This window comes from Lampris incognitus, chromosome 15 (genome assembly GCF_029633865.1).
Source record: "Lampris incognitus isolate fLamInc1 chromosome 15, fLamInc1.hap2, whole genome shotgun sequence".
Classification (NCBI taxonomy): Eukaryota; Metazoa; Chordata; class Actinopteri; order Lampriformes; family Lampridae; genus Lampris; species Lampris incognitus.
In genome coordinates, this window is record NC_079225.1 from 10,248,903 (window position 1) to 10,270,290 (window position 21,388).

The 21,388-nt window shown below is 42.1% G+C and overlaps 1 long non-coding RNA gene across 1 annotated transcript; it reads left to right on the plus strand.

Moving 5' to 3' along the window:
- Window positions 1-4,409: 4,409 nt before the first annotated feature.
- LOC130125531 (uncharacterized) lies at window positions 4,410-11,172 on the plus strand. The gene is made up of 3 exons (XR_008811440.1): window positions 4,410-4,461; window positions 4,557-4,585; window positions 10,525-11,172. It is a non-coding gene; the product is annotated as an uncharacterized LOC130125531 (long non-coding RNA).
- Window positions 11,173-21,388: the final 10,216 nt, after the last annotated feature.

Genomic DNA, 21,388 nt, shown 5'->3' on the forward strand with positions numbered 1-21,388 from the left:
GGTTGATCACACGCACACACGCACACTGACGATGACACTGTTGTCAGGCAGATAATCGACTGAGAGCGCAGGGGGAGAAGAAACAAGTAGCCTTTTACTTCTATTTCAGCCACTTGGCACAGCAGTAGGCAGCCCGTGCAAGGCAAACCACAACACCGAGACAGTAATGTGAATGAATGGTGCACTTGCACCAGTGCGACCACGTAATGTTTAGACTCGCACACTCTAAAAACAATGGTGTCAGTCTGGAGGCCTGTGCTGGGGGCTAGGAGTGTCCTGACGGTGCAGTAGTGGGGCCCCTCTAAACAGCCCTACTCTGCACCCCCCCCCCCTCTCTCTCTCTCTCTCTGAGTGGATGGGGGAGTGACTGAGTGAGCGAAGCATATGAGCATGTGTTGCGATCTCTACGGAGTGTGTGACTTTCCAACGTTTTGCCATCTTTATCTTTCATTGTAAATATTGTAAATAGTGTGTAATGTAGCGTTTTCTTGTTTGGTGTGTGTATATAGGGAGATTTTAGGGGGGTTGTGTGTGTTTGTAGTCGTGCTAGTCACCGGAATGGATCTGTCCAAACTGATTAGGAAGCACGGCATTAAGATGGTGCTGACCATCCCTTGTTCAGTGCAGCACTGCTCTCTGGCGGTGGGGCAGGTTGTGGGTTACAGCAGCATTAAGTCCGCTGCTCGGATGAACAATGCGGTGGTCATATTTGTGGACAGCGTTGAAAATGTGAACGCGGTGGTGGAGAAAGGGATTGTGATGAACGATACGTTCGTATCTGTTCTGCCTCTCGCCACACTGGCGGAAAAAAAGGTGACTTTATCAAACGTTCTTCTGCTCACTAGAGATGAAGTGTTGACACGGGAGTTATCTCGACATGGAAAAATAGTCTCCCAAATATGGAAAGTCTTCTCAGGCTGTAAGTCTCCTCATTTAAAACATGTGGTGTCACACAGAACGCAGCTACACATGATCCTGAACAACAGGAGGAGCTGAACGTAACTTTCAAATTGACAGTGGATGACTTTGATTATGTTAATTGTGTAACATCCAACAATATGAGATGTTTCAGTTGTGGTAGAGAGGGACATCTCATGTCCAGAGAAAAACTCTACATCAGGACAGAATGGCTCTGATAAGGCACCTGCTGGAAGAGGGGAAACTGAGCAACAGAACCAGAATAAGATGGGGACAATGAGACAAGACAACCAAGAAAGTGTGGAGGGACAGGAGGAGACAGGTGACGTACAACAAGACAGGAGGGTGGGTGAGGAAGGTGAGGGACAGGAGGCTGCAAAACAAAAGGAAGACTGTCAGTGAAAGAGCTGCAGAGAATGTCGTGTTGAGAGCAAGTGAAAGTGAGATGAAAGACGAGGATGAGGCCCTAAGAGTGACACATCTAAAAAGGAAATCTGAAAGTAACAGTGGAAATTCACAGGCGAAGAAAGGGATAGCGAGTAAGACCAGAGGAAAGAGAGCTGAAAAACATATAGATATGGGGTCTGGATCCAGTATGGAGGAGGACTCTGCTGCTGATAGGGAGAGTGAACTTGTGACTGTGAAGTGGCTGTTAGTCATAAAACCTAAGGAATTTACAGTGTTGGAAAAATCAAACTTCTTACAGAAATCAAAGAACATGAAGGGAGTGAAAATTGAGGATTACTTCTCTGACAGAGCTGTTCGCTAACTCTGCAAGGCTACAGATGAGCAGTAAAGGGAGGGATTTCACTGAACAGGAGGTGTATAGACTACAGAAAATTGTTGAGAGAATCAGACAAGAGCTAAATAATGGAGATGATGATGAATAAGGTCTTACACCCTGAATGTAAGTCAGTGTTGTTGTTATTTATGCTTTTAACACTACAATGACCAGGATTTTACTCCTACCTAAAACGACCATGGGCCTACAAAATGACCGCCGGTTTTTAAACTTTACATTCTCTCAACATAAATACCCAATTGAGATATTAATTCATTGCATATTTTAATATGTCTGTTAGGAAACGACTGACACCAAAATTAACATTTTTACAACTATAATACTATTTCTAAACAATTTAAACTTCAGAGAGACATGGTCAAACTTGAACCGGTCAGCCGGTCGGCATCATCCGCTATGATGGTGGCGGCCAAAAAACATGATCAACAACTGTCCACCATTTCTCTCTCCCCTCACATGCTCTGATGGCTTCCGTTTTACCCATTTTCGTCCAGTTTGAGATGTCCAGGTACGAGATTGCTGGTCTGCCTCGTTGCCTTTTGGCTTCAACTTTGCCTTGCAGCATATTTTTCATAATACTGCAGGTCTTATGATGCATAGCATGGCCGAAATATTTTAGGTTTCGTCTCTGAATGGTCGACAGAAGGATCATAGATTTGTTCCAAGTTGCTGTAGCACACTTTCATTTGTATGTTTTTCTATCCAACCTATTCTCCACAAATGGCAGTAAAACCACATTTCGGCAACATTTATTTACTTTTCATCTATTTTACGAAAAAATCATCTTTCACTTCCATAAATCATGACTGGCCATACGACTGTTTGTAGTATTTTAATTTTCAGATTGGTTGAGATGCCGCGATCTTTCCATAAGTTATTTAGTAGGATCATTTGTTGCTTTGCCATCCTGATGCTCATTATGATGTCAGTAGTAACAAACCATTTGCCTTTTTGATCGAGCCCAGATGCTTGAAATGTTCTACACTTTCTAAAGCCTCGCCTTCAATACATATTTTAGTGTCTTGATTTCCACCAATGTGCATGACTTTGGTTTTCTTTGCATTTAACTTTAGACCAGCTACTGTTCCGGCTTGGTTGACATGATCCAGCAAAATCTGCATATTAGTGTTTGATGCGAGTGCCGTGTCATCCGCATAGCGAAGATTTACGATAACCTGTCCACCTACAATGATCCCAAGCTCTTCAATTTCAGCCACTCTCATTATCTGCTCTGTGTAGACACTGAATAGATGAGGCGATAGAATGCAGCCTTGTCTTACACCCTTTTGGACTGGAAAGAATTCACAATGTTGATTGAATAGCAAAGTTGAAAAAGTGAAAATATTCCCTGAAAAACAAAACGGAAAACACATATTGCTCATCTAACAAACGTAACAAGGCCTGCCTATGAAACGTGAAATGTAAGAAAAGAAATTATTATAATTAAAATAACAATTGAAACAATCCCAAACAATGACCAGAACTTAAAAACTACTAGCACGGCCTATGGTTTTTAAACTTTATATTCTGTCAAGATAAATACCCAACTGAGATGCATTGTATATGTTAGTATGTCTGTTATGAAACGACTGGCACCAAAATTAACATTTTATCAACTTTAACACTATTTTCAGACAATTTAAAATCGCTGCTGTCTGACGCCTGTGAATACAGCAACGTTTCGGTGGTAGTCATGGTGTGTCTGAAACGGCGGCTGTACCCAGACATGTTGGCAATAATCAGAAATCAAGTTTAGACTATTTGTCTGCACTGGAGAACGCTAGTGTGTTTTCTAGGACAGAGTAATTAACTTCGTGAAGGAAATAACGCGACCAACACACGTCATAAAAACTACATGACGTGCACAATGACGTGCGGTCATTTTGACCGCTCATAGCCGTTTTAGGTAGATCTTATCATACATTTTTTGTGCGATTGATCTAAAACTTATTTTGATGCAAATATATGCAGTTTTAGGAGCATTCAGGGAGCTGTAGGTCTGTATTTTTTTCACAAAGTGTAAACTTTGAAAATCCAAAATGGTCAATTTGATCGCCTTGGATGTTATAGTTGGGGCACAACTGATTGTGGGAGGGCCATTCGACCCTCACAAGCCTGATAAAGTGCTGGTTCTTCATGATTATTTGATGGTCATTAAGGACTGGATGGCAAACCGCTTTTTACAGCTTAATACTGACAAGACAGGAGTCCTTTTTTATCACACCAGATAGTGTGATTTTGAAGGTGAGGCTTGGTTTAAATTCTCCTTCCTCTTCTGTCTGCTCCAAAACCAAGGGAGAGTGAGCTTTACACCACATAGCCATGGCAACACATGCCAGTATGAACTGCATCTTCTAGTTTCATATTCAGTTTGAAGTTTTAGTGATAGCAAACACACAATAAAACCAGCATGTCAGACAAACCGCAGCAGAAAAGACCAGACAATAGAGTCCAATGACAATTTGCTCATGAGTGCAACATTTGTTTTATAGCTCATTACAAAGTTACACAACCAACACATCTTTACTGGGTTTTAATGGGGTTTAGCTCCACAGCCCACAAGAAGAAGCTCCAGAAATATTGTACCTGATTTAGTTTTGCCGTCATGTGATATGTTTTTGTTTTTGCTCTTTTTTCCTCCACAGATTCTTCTGTCCAGACTGCCAACTTAGTAACTGTGGGTTTGGTCTTTTTCTACTTAGTTGTAACTGCATTCATCGTGTACAGGTGGAGAGCTAAAGGTAATAATATTTACAGATGCACATTTGATAGTCATGAGAAAGACATGGTGATTTCAGGATCTAAACTCCTCTCACTTGTTTTATTTTTTTTCCAGGGAATCAAACAGCATGTGGTGAAGATAATGTGAGTTTTAAAATGAGAAATTCAACACATCCAAGGCTGTGAAATGCTTTTAAAAATGGTATATTGTGGAGTCCGCGGTGGTGTAGCGGTCTAAGCATCGGCTTTGTGTCGATGCAGTTGCCCACTGGGGAACTCAGATCCGACTATGGCCGGACTCGATGAAGCAGCAACAATTGGCAGCGCTGTCTTCGGGAGGGGGGCGGAGTCGGCTTGTGTTCGTCACATGAATGCGTCTCTGTGTGTGTTGGGAAAAAGCAGTGGTTCGGCCTGGATTCGCCTTGTCCCGGAAGTGGCGAGGCGTCTCCTTCCAGACTGCCGGCCGGAGAGATGCAGTTGGCGAACACATGCAGTACGAGGGTGGGTGTTTGAATTAAAATAGGGAGCGATTGGCCACTAAATTGGGAGAAATCAGAAATAAGTTTAGATAAAAATGGTATATCATGTTTTTGTTTGTGCTGTAACTCAGTGAGTTGAAAGGTTAGCATGATATTTCCTGTTAAGACCAACTGATCTGATAATGTTTGTTCCTATAATACTGCAAGACGCTTCAGAAGAGGTCAGAGAGCATATGCTGTTTTATAACTTTACTACAACTCTGTGTGTGTGTCCTCCCCCTCATTCCACTGTCCTCCCTCTCATTCACGCATTGCAAACGCTGGCTGACTGCAACCACACACACAACCCCCCAAAACCTCCCTATATACACACTAAACCAGTAACCCAACAATACACACTCACTATGTACAAGCCTCACAAGGAAAACTAAAGATAGAAACCACTCACAACCGCTCACACACGTCTGCTCAGCATGCTCACTCGCTCCTCCGCTGAAAGAGAGAGAGAGGGAGAGAGAGAGAGAGAGAGAGATATTGACTAACTGTATCTGGACAGGGTGTCACCTTGTTCAGTGATGGTAAGCCCTGAGAGAAGCAGCCCGGTCCTGCAGCCAATCAGGACGACGTGAGGTCATTTACACTTTCTACAGAATAGAATACAATAGAATACAATAGAATAGAACAAGGTCGGGATGTATGAAATCATGTAGCGTGGTTTGTTGTAATACAGTAATTTGACAATGGGTGTCGCTAATGCGCTGTACTGTCCTCTAGTGTCTGCTTGTCGTTCCGGTTTGACTTTCTGAATAAACACGTAAAAAAGCAATGGGTTATGGGCCCAGAGCGTCGCTAAAAGGCTGTTTTACATGGACTTTTGTGTGAGATAAACGGTGTTGTGGAATTCACAATGGAAGAAAAGCTGTTTATTGACAAGCTGAGCGGACCAGAGAACTGGGCAATGTGGAAACTTCAGATGGAACACTTGCTGAAAGTGAAAGGACTATGGGGCATGCTAATGGAGATGGATATCCTAGCTGCAGATGCTAATGCACACGCACAAGCTCAATTCACGAAACGGAGAGGGAAGGCATTCTCTGTGTTAGTGCTGAATGTAGGTACACCCCAGTTGTACCTGATAACAAGCTGCCAGACTCCAAAAGAGGCGTGAAACACACTGAATGGACATTTTGAGAGAGATACTTTGGCAAATAAACTGTTCCTGAAGAAAACACATTTCAGATGTGAAATGAAGGAAGGAGAAAGTTTAAATGAACATTTAAAACGAATAAAGGAACTGACTGATCAGCTAGCAGCAATAGGTTGTGTGATTGAAGAGGAAGACCAAATTATACCACTCTTGGGTAGTTTGCCACCAAGCTATGCTACAACTATCACTGCTCTAGAAACAAAGATTGACAATTTGACACTGCAGTTTGTTCAGCAAGCATTAATAAATGAAGAGCAAAAGCCAGTGAATGCTAATGATAACTCCAGTGGTGCTACGTCAGGTGGTGCATCAGTCATGTCATCACAATTTCGTGGAGATATGCAGGCTAACTCCAAGGCAGTGGGAACTGAAAGACCAACTACGTGGCAATGTTACAAATGTGGAAAAGAAGCACATATAAAGCGCGACTGTCCACGTTGGAAAAAGAAAAAGAAAACCCACAAGGCCAAAAGCATGATGTGTGAAGATGCAGAAGATTCATCTGAAAGTGCCTTTGTCGCTAAAGAGGCAAACCCGACTGAGAGGCCACAACAGGTCGAATGGTTGATTGATTCAGGAGCATCAAAGCACATGATGTGATAAAGAAATTATTCAAGACTACCAGCAATTCTCAAAAGCACAGTCTGTGAAACTCGGTGACGGCAGGGTGGTTGACGCTCTAGGACTTGGCAATGTCAAAATGAGAATGACTTTCAAAGTAAGTGATGTAAAAAATGTCACAATGTATGACGTGCTTTATGTTCCAATTTTATCTGGGAGTCTATTCTCATTGGGAGCTGCTGCCAGAAAAGGAAATACGGTGCAGTTTAAAAAGTCTTGCTGCTACATACGTGGGGAAGATGGAACTCTTCAAGGAATGGGAACACAAAGATCTGAACGGGCTGTATCAGCTGGACGTCGAAGGAAGTTCGTCTGTCTGTCATGGTGCATCAAGTGCATCAGTAGCAGCCAGCCTGTGGCTCCAGCGCCTGGGTCACACCACCAAGCTGAAGGAACTAAAAGATCTGGTGAACGGAGTGGACTTCTCTGCAGAGAAAGAGGTTCCTTTCTGTGAAGGATGTGTGGAAGGCAAGCTGTCTAGAAAGCCATACAAGCCAGTTGGAGAAATCCGTTCCAAACACAAGTTTCAGCTGATCCATAGCGACGTCTGTGGTCCCATGCAGACTGAATCTATAGGTGGAGCAAAATATTTTGTGACTTTTATCGATGATTACGCTAGATGCTGCAAGGTATACTTCTGAAACAGAAGAGTGAAGTCCTTAGCAAATTCAAGGAATTTGAGAAAACATTCTCCAATGAGTGTGGGCAGAACGTCACGAGACAGAACAGACAATGGTGGTGAGTACACATCAAAGGAGTTTCAAGAATATCTGAAGGCTCAAGGTATCCACCATGAGATGACTGTACCTCACTCACCTCAACAAAATGGTTTTGCAGAAAGAAAAAAATGGGACATTAATTCAAGCAGCTAGACGTATGCTGTCTCGTGCTAAGTTGCCAAAGATGTTCTGGGCAGAGGCTTTAGCAACCGCAGCTTACATACAGAACAGGCTGCCTACATCTGCCCTGAAACATGAGACACCCTACGAGAGATGGTGTGGCAAAAAGCCGGACATGAGTCACACGGGAGTGTTTGGCTGTGTTGCTTATGCACATATCCCAGACATAGAGAAAAGAAAACTGGACAAGAAGGCTGTGAAGCTTCGTTTCATGGGATATGCAAACAATGCCAAAGGCTATCGCCTGTTTGATGAAGAGAAAAGGAGGATTCTAATTCGTCGTGATATCATCTTTAATAAAACAGACTTCGACTGGAAACAGGAAGTGGAAGTGACCTGCTCAGAGAACGAGGTAACCATGAACACAGATAAGAGTGGAACACCAGATGACGAGGTCACTGTCGATGAAGCTGTTAGAGAAGGGCTCCAAGGAGATATGGATATGAGGAGTTTGCTGATATAGTGACTGTTGATAATCATGCCAATGTGTGTTGTGTCATAGAGCCAAGCGCACTGAAAGAAGCAATGTTGAGTACTAATGCAAAGGAATGGCAGGAGGCGGCTGACTTGGAATATGAGTCGCTTCTGGAAAATGAGACGTGGGACTTAGTTGATTTACCAAGGGATAGAAAGGCCATAGGATCAAGATGGGGGTTCAAAGTCAAGCATCATAGTGATGGACGAGTGGAGAGATACAAGTGCAGACTCGTCGCCAAGGGCAACTCACAGTTGTATGGTGCTGACTATGATGAAACTTTCACCCGTGATACGATTCAGCTCAATTCGTACATTCCTGTCCTTTGCCATCCAGAACAATATACATGTGCACCAGATGGACGTAGTAACTGCATTCCTTAATGGACATCTGGAAGAAGAAATCTACATGGAACAACCAGAGGGATACATCAAACCAGGGCAGGAACACCTGGTGTGTAAACTGAAGAAATCAATCTATGGACCGAAGCAGTCTTCTCGCTGCTGGAGCAAGGCTTTCACGGAGTTCATGATGGAAATTGGATTTAAACAGAGCACATCAGACCCCTGTGTGTTTGTGAGATCAAGACAAGAGCTTGAGATACTCGCTGTTTATGTGGATGATCTGATTCTGATTACGGAGTCGATTGCAAGCATGAACGAGTTGAAAATGGCTCTCAAGAAGTGCTACAAGATGAAGGACATGGGTGAGCTGTCCTATATCCTGGGCATCTCTGTTGTCCAAGACAAAGAAAAGAACTGTGTCTTACTTCATCAGAAGCATTACATTGAAGCCATTCTTCAGAAATATGGGATGGATAATGCAAATCCTGTTGCAACTCCTGCTGATGCCAATGTCAAATTGAAAAAAAGTGGTGGTGTCAGTAAGCCTGTGAACCACAGTACCTATCAATCTATGGTAGGAAGTCTGCTGTATGCTGCGATGGCCACACGACCAGACATAGCTCAAGCAGTGAGTGCTGTATCAAAGTTCAACGCAAATTCAGATGCTGCGCATCTGACTGCTGTGAAGAGAATACTTCGATAATTGAAAGGTACAGTGAACCTTGCTCTCAAGTATGAGAGGTCAGAGTCTGGAACTTTGATCGGCTTCTCAGATGCTGACTGGGCCGGTGATCAGGATGACCGCCGTTCAGCAACCGGCAACATATTCTTACTGAGTGGAGGAGCAGTGAGCTGGCTCAGCAAGAAACAGGCAACAGTTGCACTTTCAACAGCAGAAGCCGAGTACGTCGCACTCAGTCAAGCTGCTCAAGAGGGTACCTGGCTGAGACGATTACTGAATGATCTCGGAATGGATGCTACGCCCACAGTGATCCTGGAGGACAACGAAGGAGCCATTGCAATCGCGAAGAATCCAATGGATCACTCAAGGACTAAACACAGAAATTCGCTACCACTACATCCGTGAATGTGTGCAGAATAGACAAATAGAACTGCAATATTGCCCAACAAATGACATGAAGGCAGATATCTTGACCAAGCCACTGACTAAACAGAAGTTTGAATATCTTAGGAGAGAGATTGGGCTTTTCCCTATGTAATTCTGTTTACTGTAATAGGCACTGTTTTTCTGTTGAAAATAGTAAGAAAATGAATCTTGCAAGTTTTTTCAGTTTAAAGATTTATTATCTTGACATTATTTGTGAAGGAGAGCACGGCTCTTAGTAATATAATTTAGTGTGAAGCGCATTAATGCTATTGTAAAATTTAGTGGCAGTGTTGTAATACAGTAATTTGACAATGGTTGTCGCTAATGCGCTGTACTGTCCTCTAGTGTCTGCATGTAGTTCCGGTTTGACTTTTTGAATAAACACGTAAAAAAGCAATATGGTTGTTTTATTCTGACACAGGGGTAAACTCTATTTCACTAAATAAAAACCAAGGATTAGAACTACTATTAGAAGGAGAGGCTACTACTATTAGTTATGTATCTATTACTACTGCTTCTTTTATTACATTACTACTACTTCTATTATTCTTCCTACTCCAGCTACCTGCACTTCTATTACCGCGTCAGTCGCTTCTACGTAAGCTGTTGTCAGTGCTGCAACCAGTCGCTCTACTGACACCACTGCATCGTGACACCTGTCAAGGCAACCCGTTCTGTCTTCCACATTTCATTTAGGATAGAATAGAAGAAAATAGAGACATATAGAATAGAAGGAGGACAATGATTCAGTACAAATCTGTGTGCCGCTGACCAACGTTGAGCCGAACATGTGTCCTAAACTGTGTAGGCTGATCCCAGTGATGGTCTCACCTAGACCTCCGTCATCTGAGAAGAAGAAGCAGAGCAGGGCTGAAGGCTCTTTGTTGTGTCATTGTGTGTTGTGACGTAGTGTTGTGTCGCCTCGTGTGGTGTGCTGCTCTGTCCTACAGGGTCTTGATGGTGATGTTGATGATGAAGTGACGCATCACACTGTGGCCACTTCCTCCTTCCTCTGAACTTCCTCCTTCATATTAGACGCCATGCAGTCATGACATCTCTGCATTGGTAGCTTCATGCTCCTGACGATGCTTCTGTCCACACTCACATGTCAGTGGTTGGTCAACCTCTCCACATCTAGTCTGTGGTCTGTAATCCACATTTGTCACTGGCTGTATTCACAAAGGTGAATGTGTTGTCTACACATTCGTCGTGCTACAACCAGTTTTGCATCTCTCCTGGTTTTCTGTCTTGTGTCAAGCTACACTGGCTTGTGCGTGGTACATTGTTATGAAGACAACATGCATTAGTCCTGCTTATTCAGAAGCCATCAGGTCTTTGATAAGCTCAATATGACAGTGTGTAAACATGTGAAACCCTGCTACCTGATTGCATCAGTGCTCTGCCATTCTTCACACTGTAGGTGTTTGTTGTGTAAAACAAGAGATGTGGTGTGATGTTCTTCTCACAGAGTACTCATTTGCATAAGTATATGTGTAAATACTGCTTCAGATGCAGTATTTTTACTTTTACTGTCACATTTATTCAAAACTGACAGTATGACACCAAATGATGCCCGTGCTCAACAGACTGTATTCATATGCAATGGAAAACATAATTAAGTCTATCATTTGTTACTTGTTGGTTTTACTTTATTGGGTAAATATAATTGTAATCCTACACAATTAAACACTTAATTTCAAAGCAGTTATTTTTGTTTTTACTTTTACAACGGGTTGTTTACGATAGATGAGGGAATAAAATTGACAGTTCAACATGTTTGTAGTTTTACACGTTATTTTGTGCTGTATATTTATTCTTTTAATGAGTACTTGTAGAATGTGTTGTTAAGGAAGTCTTTGGGAAAGTGCTTTATTCGTCCACAAGAGGGCGTAGTGACGCAAAAAGAGGCAGAGCAGAGCCACCAAATGTAAAACTGCAATGCACATAAAGGAAGCTTATTAGTTTAATTAATGACAATTTGGGGCATCAAACAGTCACTTTCAGACATGCTGTTGAGTTCAGGGGTGAATGTGTTTCCTGTTAGTTTGTAGTTTATCAACAGTCATATTTTGTTGTTGTTGATTTTACATGTGTAATAGTGTTGAGCTTTTTATGATTAAATATCAAGTATTTGAAGTTGGCTGTAAGTGTGCAGGTGTGAAAATGCATCTGTTCCTATTAAATCAATGGTTTGAATCCTTGTGGACCAACTTTCCTGAGGCTTCACTTGGCGCTCACTTGATTGGCAGATTTATCAACCACAAAGTCTTGATGCATGTTCAAGACTCCAGGTAAGAAAGTCAAAGAAGGTTGAATCAGTTCATCTGGACACACCGTTTACTGACAGATACGATTCATCACTGACGGCACGTGGCGCCGTGGTTAGTGCTGTCACCTCACAGCAAGAAGGTCCTGGGTTCGAAGCCCGGGGTAGTCCAGCCTTGGGGGTCGTCCCGGGTCGTCCTCTGTGTGGAGTTTGCATGTTCTCCTCGTGTCTGCGTGGGTTTCCTCCCACAGTCCAACGACAAGTAGGTCATACTAACCTGCCCCTAGGTATGGATGTGTGTGTGAAAGATCATCGTACCAGTGAAAATGAGAAGCAGATTGTACTCCATGTTAACAGCAATGACACCTCACCCACAACTTCCTTCTTCTTCTTTCCTGAAAGAAAGCAACATGAAGTTCATCAGCAGTGGTGTCTGGTGTGATAAAATACACCTGCTCACTGCTGAGAAGCAGAACTAACCACAGGAGATATATCTGTCTCTGTACCAACACCCAGTCCACATACAGACCGACAGAAGACAGCAGCAACAGACAGACAGACAGACAGACAGACAGAGCAGAATGGCTGAGTTGAGAATGAGTGGAACATCATTATTTCTGATAATACTGTTTCCTGCAGCAGGTAAGAACACATTTTAATGTATTTTAGATAACAGCTTATGGATAAATAACAACATTCAGCAACATCGTATTAATTTCTGCTTAACATGGAAACATTATTACATAATGTATTAATCACTCTTCATTCTGTGAGCATCGTTCATTATGATGTTATTTAAAACATGCTGAATGGTTCATATAGTGAATTCCTGAAAGTCAAGATCTGAAGTGCATTATCTGCCAGTCTTCAAATATCTCTTCACACCAACTGTGTTGGTACCAGCTGTGTTGTTATGTGGGTTTTATTCATTTGGATCAATAAGAAATATTTTCTCCTCAGCAGTTACCGGACAAGGATATCTCTCCATCTACAGGAGAGATGGAGATGATGAGGTCACTCTGCCATGTACCAGTGTGAGATCAGGACCAGAAAACTGTTTCAATACTACTACGTGGTTCTTCAGTAACTATGATAAGGCACAAGAATTGGTTTCTGGTGGTCAAGTTAGAAGGAATGACGTCACCAACTCCAGAGCAGACAGGCTGAGTATTACACCAAACTGTTCTCTGCTTATAAAGAAGGTGACAGTCGAGGACGCTGGTCTGTACATCTGCCAACAACAACCCTCATACCAACGAGATTATTCTTATGTTTATCTTTCTGTTGTAAGCAGTGAGTATTTGTACTGTATCCTGCTCATCTTCATCCACATTCTTATAACTATTCAGAGCTGCTGTAGGACAGGAGACAGTAATGACCACGACAGTAATGTCTTAATGATGTTATAACTTGGTACCATGTCGCTGTCTTCCTCTACACACATCACCATCTTCTCCAGTGACTGGCCAGAAGACCGCTGACCACCTGACGCTCTCCTGCTCTGTGGTGACACATGAACGGTCTATAAAGGTGGAGTGGGTGGATGAGAAAGATAGTCAGGTGAGCTGTGTTCGCAAGGAAAACACAGTGTATTTCTGTAACTCCACTATGATGCTTTCAACCACCCAGAAGAAGGAGACATTCAGCTGTCAACTGACTGGTACTGGGGAAAGACTGGGGATATTTGACTTCATCTTTCACATGTCTGGTAAAGTATGATTTTGAGGTGTTCAAATTATTTCCTTTCACTTGGTCTGATAAACAGGACAATGTGACCTCTTTAGAGACGCTCCTGTTCATTGGGCATCGTTGCTTCCTCTGTCCAGAAAACAAAGAAAAAGCAGAAGACGATGAAAAAGAGACAAGAGACAAAACAGTACAGTACAGTTTATAACGGACAAACTATAATAGAAAACAAAGTTGCTGTGTTGTTAAGAACAACCAAACAACCAATTTAACAATACATTTAGTAGTGCAAACATTAATTGAAGTTGAAGGACAAAGACGAGAAGAACAAAAAATAGAAAAGGAAGAAACCTGTGTGTGTGTGTGTGTGTGTGTGTGTGTGTGTGTGTGTGTGTGTGTGTGTGTGTGTGTGTGTGTGTGTGTGTGTGTGTGTGTGTGTGTGTGTGTGTGTGTGTGTGTGTGTCTTTTTGATGTATACACTGATTTGGCTGTGGTCAGACATAGGGGTCAGTGGATTAACAGTGGATGCTGTGAGAGAAAAAGGATGTATATGTGTTATCATGTAATCTACTGTACTATTCCCAAGAGGGGAGCAACATGTGTATGGCCCTAGAGAGGCCCCTCGTACCCGGCCATTGACGATGTACACACCCAGGTTTCAGCAGAGCTGCAGCGAGTCCTTTCTGTTTGTGTGGACTGTGGTCGTGGTTATTTCTGTGGGAATAGGTCAGGTTGTTAATATATGCCAGTTTGTTAGTTATGTAGTTATTTCCTTTTTCCTCAGTGGAATCAGGCTGGGTTCCTGTCCTGGCATTCAGATCACCACAGATGAGCACATTTCCCCGGGCCTGGAAATGGCTCGTCTCTTTTCAAGCTCAGAGAAAGTGTCTTCCTTGTAATAGGGGGACTCTTTAGGGGGGACGTGTATAGCACAGAGGAATAGGTCTTTCTGTGCTGAGAGGAGATGTTCCTTCATTTTTATCCAAGCGTGTGATTTTTAGATTTTTAAGATTTATAAAGTTGTGTAGTTTAGCGTTGTACCATATCATGAGTCCCCCTGAGTTCCTGCCCTGATGTGTGGTGCTGAGTTTCTGGGAGGGTATAATGGTCTCTCTGCACTCTGAGGGGCAGTGAGTGGCAACGTCTTCCTTACACCATGTCTCCTGCAGAATGATGATGTCTGTGTTCTTGATGCATTGTTGTAAATCTCTTTTTAGGCTTTTTACACCAAAGGCTGATGATTTCAGACCTTGGATATTCTATGTACTTATAGCGATACTCGTTTCTTGTTGAAATGTCTTGTTATTGAAAAGAGATAAACTTGGAAAACAGATAATTGTTATTTGACAAGCAAAGGCATTAGTGGAATGTATATAAATGTATATTGTAAGTGGCAAATATGTACATATACATATATTTACTCACACATACATGCATACATATACATGTACACACATATCCTGCATATACACATACAGCATATATCCATGTACACATACAGACGCACTTACTTGCATCCATATATGTACACATACAAATACAGTACTTGTGCACACACACACATATGTATGTACATATACACCTGCATACATATACATCAGATATCAAAAAGAGAATGATGAACTTTGACTGAACGTATTTTTTAATTATTATTAAACTATTGATGCATAATGGGTGTAGAGACTAAGCCCACACTTGAAGCCCCTGAGGGGTTGCTAGACAGGCACCTAATTGACGCGCTTGTAGCCACTTCGCGTTACGTGTGTATATGAAATAATGTTCAGACTTGTTTAAGTTGAAACTCTATAGTTATTACTCGCCACGATGAATCTATAAAACATCACACATCATAAACAGTCCAATATTCCAAATTTACACTTGTATCGTTTGCCAGCCTAGTGTGGCCTGCAGCAGTGAAGTGGTCAAGAAAACTGTGTGCTCCCCTCCGTCAAGCCACACCTATCACCTGACTGAATGTTCCCACCGAAATTGCTGTGAGCCCATAGCAATTAGAGTGACCCCTGTGGACCAATTAGGTGCTTATGAGATGAGACCAAATGGCTCCTACAATGGATCTAATCTTAGTTTATGTATCCATGCATGTGTTTACTTATAGGAAAACCTTGACCTTGTTTGTATTGATATTATATGAGTTTGGTACAGATGTACTGCAGTAGTTCTTTGATTTCACCCATACCGGTATCCATGAAGTTCTGTGGTCTTCTGGGGGTGTCTGCATAGCTGGGGCCCTGTAGAGTGGGCTCCTTGGGCAGCTGGACGGCTCTGGGTGCGCTGGCTGGTTGGGGCCAACCAGCTGGGGGGTGGTGAGTAGGTCCAGTTGGCTGAGGGCGGTGAGCAGGTCTAGTTGGCTGGGGGTGGTGAGCAGGTCCAGTTGCCTGGGGACGGTGTGCAGGTCCAGTTGGCTGGGGACGGCGAGCAGGTCTATCTGGCTGGGGACGGTGTGCAGGTCTGTCTGGCTGGGGACGGTGGGCAGGTCTGTCTGGCTGGGGGCGGTGAGCAGGTCTGTCCGGTTGGGGGCGGTGAGCGGGTCCTGTTGGCTGGGGGCATGTCCAGGTGGCTGGTTTTGGTTGCTGGGTGCGCCGGGCTGGTCCGGCATGGCTGTGTTGTGTTGGGTGAAGGCCTGGTGGGGCCTGGGTCCCCAGGAGGGGTCTGCAGGTGGGTGGGCCCTTCTGGGAGTGTGGCAGTGCAAATACCGAAGTCCTCTCTCCTCTTCCGTCCGCTCCAAAACCAAGGGAGAGTGAGCTTTATACCACGTAGCCATGGCAACACATGCCAGTATGAACTGCACCTTCTAGTTTCATATTCAGTTTGAAGTTTTAGTGATAGCAAACACACAATAAAACCAGCATGTCAGACAAACAGCAGCAGAAAAGACCAGACAATACAGTGCAATGACAATTTGCTCATGAGTGCAACATTTATTTTGTAGCTCATTACAAAGATACACAACCAGCATATCTTTACTGGGTTTTAATGGGTTTTAGCTCCACAGCCCACAAGAAGAAGCTCCAGAAATATTTTACCTGATTTAGTTTTGCCATCATGTGATATGTTTTTGTATTTGCTCTTTTTCCTCCACAGATTTTTCTGTCCAGACTGTCAGCTTAGTAACTGTGGGTTTGGTCTTTTTCTTCTTAATTGTAGCTGCATTCATCGTGTACAGGTGGAGAGCTAAAGGTAATAATATTTACAGATGAATATGTGATAGTCATGAGAAAGACATGGTGATTTCAGGATCTAAACTCCTCTCACTTGTTTTATATTTTCCAGGGACTCAAACAGCATGTGGTGGAGATAATGTGAGTTTTAAAATTAGAAATTAAACATAAACAAGGCTGTGAAATGCTTTAGCAAAATGGTAACATAGCTGGTCTCACAACCATCTTGTACACCTTGCCTTTAACTCTTGCTGGTACCCTTCTGTCACAAATCCCTCCTGCCACTCTTCTCCACCCACTCCACCCTGCCTGTGCTCTCTTCTTCACCTCTCTTCTGCACTCCCCGTTACTTTGGACAGTTGACCCCAAGTATTTAAACTCATACGCCTTTGTCACCTCTACTCCTTGCATCCTCACCATTCCACTGTCCTCCCTCTCATTCACACATACGTACACTACCGTTCAAAAGTTTGGGATCACCCAAACAATTTTGTGTTTTCCATGAAAAGTCACACTTATTCACCACCATATGTTGTGAAATGAATATAAAATAGAGTCAAGACATTGACAAGGTTAGAAATAATGATTTGTATTTGAAATAAGATTTTTTTTACATCAAACTTTGCTTTCGTCAAAGAATCCTCCATTTGCAGCAATTACAGCATTGCAGACCTTTGGCATTCTAGCTGTTAATTTGTTGAGGTAATCTGGAGAAATTGCACCCCACGCTTCCAGAAGCAGCTCCCACAAGTTGGATTGGTTGGATGGGCACTTCTTTGAGCAGATTGAGTTTCTGGAGCATCACATTTGTGGGGTCAATTAAACGCTCAAAATGGCCAGAAAAAGAGAACTTTCATCTGAAACTCGACAGTCTATTCTTGTTCTTAGAAATGAAGGCTATTCCATGCGAGAAATTGCTAAGAAATTGAAGATTTCCTACACCGGTGTGTACTACTCCCTTCAGAGGACAGCACAAACAGGCTCTAACCAGAGTAGAAAAAGAAGTGGGAGGCCGCGTTGCACAACTGAGCAAGAAGATAAGTACATTAGAGTCTCTAGTTTGAGAAACAGACGCCTCACAGGTCCCCAACTGGCATCTTCATTAAATAGTACCTGTTAGAGCCTGTTTGTGCTGTCCTCTGAAGGGAGTAGTACACACCGGTGTAGGAAATCTTCAATTTCTTAGCAATTTCTCGCATGGAATAGCCTTCATTTCTAAGAACAAGAATAGACTGTCGAGTTTCAGATGAAAGTTCTCTTTTTCTGGCCATTTTGAGCGTTTAATTGACCCCACAAATGTGATGCTCCAGAAACTCAATCTGCTCAAAGAAGTGCCCATCCAACCAATCCAACTTGTGGGAGCTGCTTCTGGAAGTGTGGGGTGCAATTTCTCCAGATTACCTCAACAAATTAACAGCTAGAATGCCAAAGGTCTGCAATGCTGTAATTGCTGCAAATGGAGGATTCTTTGACGAAAGCAAAGTTTGATGTAAAAAAAATCTTATTTCAAATACAAATCATTATTTCTAACCTTGTCAATGTCTTGACTCTATTTTCTATTCATTTCACAACATATGGTGGTGAATAAGTGTGACTTTTCATGGAAAACACGAAATTGTTTGGGTGATCCCAAACTTTTGAACGGTAGTGTATATGTGTTCTGTCTTGCTCCTACTGACTTCCATTCCTCTTCTTCATGCATCCACCTCTCCGGGATTGCCTCAACCTGCACCCTACTCTCATCAAAAGCTCATAATTAAACATTACCATTTAAAAAAATACATAGACAGGTAAAAGAATGAGGACACTTGTGCCGTCAGTTCGTCGAGAGCAGCACAATTAGCTTGTAACTCAGAGTCAACTTTGGTCTGTTTGGTCTGGTCAGTCTGTTCGTTCTTGTCACGCTGAGCTGCACTAACAGTTACTGGCCTGGTTTTAGCTACTATACTCCGACGGTTTAATCTCCCTTCTTCCTCAGTTGTAGATTTGGTGATTAGTTCTAAGAGGAAGTCATCACTGACCCGTGTGTCTGAGAGAAAGGGTTTGAGATCATGTCTAACATGGCTGTTTCTTTCATTTAACCCTTGGTAGAGGGTGTGAAGGAAAGTGCCCTGGACAAGCTTTTTGTCATAGTTAAAACCTGCACCAGGTTGTTGTGACTCAAAAAGAACTCGCTGCTTTAAACACATAATTTTGTACAAAAACTGCTGCGGGCTCTTTCTATCTTGCTGTCTGGCATTACGTAACTCCTGGAAGAGCTCAGTGTCATTTTTGTCCCTAATGTGGGAGCGGAGAATCCTCTTTAAACCATCAACTGTAAGATCATCTTTACTTGTCAACATGTCCCTGAATGTACCAGGTTTGGTTATCTTTAGCACTGTTCTCATGACCTCGGATTCACTGAACCCCTCTTGTAAACCTTCGTCAATCTGTTTACAAAGGCTACTATATGACATATCAGAACCAACGTCAGAGATTTGACCCCCATGCAACTTAAACTCTCTACGTGGTAATAGAGCTGCTACATCAAGTCAATCTTAACACCCGATCAGTAGAGGATGAGCTCATCCTACCCAAGGGGCACCACCCGTTCCAGTGAGGCTGGACTTGGCTGGCATCAGTGTGGTGAGATCCCTGACTGGTGTGTGAGTGTCTCTCTCCTCCTTGAAAAGGGCGGTGCGAAGGTCGCCGTATGCGGTGGGCAGATGGATGACAGTGTCTCTAGCCACAGTTGCTGCCATTGGTTGTCTGTCCCAATGAGTGGTTGGAGAGGTGTTTTCAGGTTGGTGAGTCGGTGACTCTTCCCTCCGATATGGTACCATGTTGCCTGCTGTAGTAGCTCCGCCATCTGGGTTGTGTAGTAGATCACTTGGCAGATCATCGAGGAGGAGGAGTTGAGTCATACCTTCATCTTCCATGGCTGTTCCTTCTTCGTCACTCCCAATGAAAATCTTAGCATCTTCAACTCTGTCACCTCCAGCTCCGCCTCCTGTCTTTTTGACAAATGAAAGTCCTTTTCAGATATCCAATTTTGAAATGATTCCCAAAAGGTTCTAGTATAATTACAAGTAAAAAAAAAAACCCAAATGTTCTAATGTTTCGACAACAGAATCACAAAACATACAATTTTTTTTTCAATATTAAGTCTTTGTCTCAGAAACTCATTTATCATTTTAAAATGAGTTTCTTTCGCTTTTGGTGAAATATGGAGAGTGAGGTATCTGGTTCTGATTCTGCCTATAATCTCTTTAGGATAATTGTTTTAACAGAGTTTTTTCTTTTTAATGGTAAAGGAAATAGTACGGCGGCAAGGGCACCCCTTACAATTTTGTTTGTGCATTTTTCTCCCTAAAATCGAGATTGTCTATGTAAAGTGAAGGCATCTGTGGTACTAACACGTCATGAGTCAAAACTCCTTTTATCATAGTCATCATTACTTGTGGGATTGCCTTGATAACCACTGAGTATTGTTTTTTTGTACACGTCACATTGGATTTATCAATGAATTCATTGTACTCTAGAAGATTTCCACTTGAATCCATCAAATGTAAAATAGACCAAATACCTCTCTCCACCCAGTCATAATAACATAAAGATTTTCTTTTAAACAAGGTACATCTTTTATTCCAGATCGGAGAGCTATGTGAAATTGTGCTATAAACCAGTTTCCAACATAAGAGAGCCTGCTGATGAAATCTAGACAGCTTAATCGGTAGTTTAGCAATACAGAAATCACATCTAAACAGAAAATCTATCCCACCGCACTCACTAAATATTTTAGAAGGAATATTAAACCAGAATCCATTATTATTTTGTATGAATTCTTGTAACCATTTTAGTTTTATCATTCCATTCATTGACTCATAGTCAATCACATTTAAGCCCCCTTCTTCTAAGGATTTTACCACATCCCCTTTTCTAATATAATGATGTTTGTTTTTCCAAATTAGTTGAAATTTGTTTGATTAGTGGATTTAATTAAATTGTCAGGAATGGCTAATGAAAAAGCTGGGTACATAATTCTAGATAATGTTTCAATTTTAGTAATCAAAATACGTCTGAATATTGATGAATTCCTCTGTAAACAAGAACTGAGATAGATGTATTTTTTTATAACAGTCTCAATATTTAGTTCTTCTCAACTTTACAATCTTTAGTTATAACCACTCCTAAGTATTTTACTTACTTTTTTGACTGGAATATCATTCAAATCTATTAGTGGATGGTCATGTATAGCAATTAGTTCACATTTTTTAAAATGTAAGTGTAGTCCCGATGCTTTAGAAAACTCATCTATCTTCTTGATTACCAGAGGGATCTGTTCTGACCTCTTGAGGAAGATGGTAGTATCATCTGCCAGCTGAGTTATGACCAGATGATTGCCTAGCACATTTAAAGGCTCAATGTCTGGACTGTTTTTAAAAAAAAATAAAAATAGCCAACACTTCTGCAACTAAAATACATATTAAAGGGGAGCAAGAACAACCCTGTCAAATCCCTCGTTTAACCTCAGATCTTTTAGATGTTCCTTTAGGGAGAGAAACTGAACTATTAATGTCATTATACATCATATTAATTACCTTTATACATTTTAGACTGAAACCAAAATATTCGGAAGACTTTATTATAAATGGATGTTCAACTAAATCAAAGACAATAGGCAAATGTAAGACACATGTAACA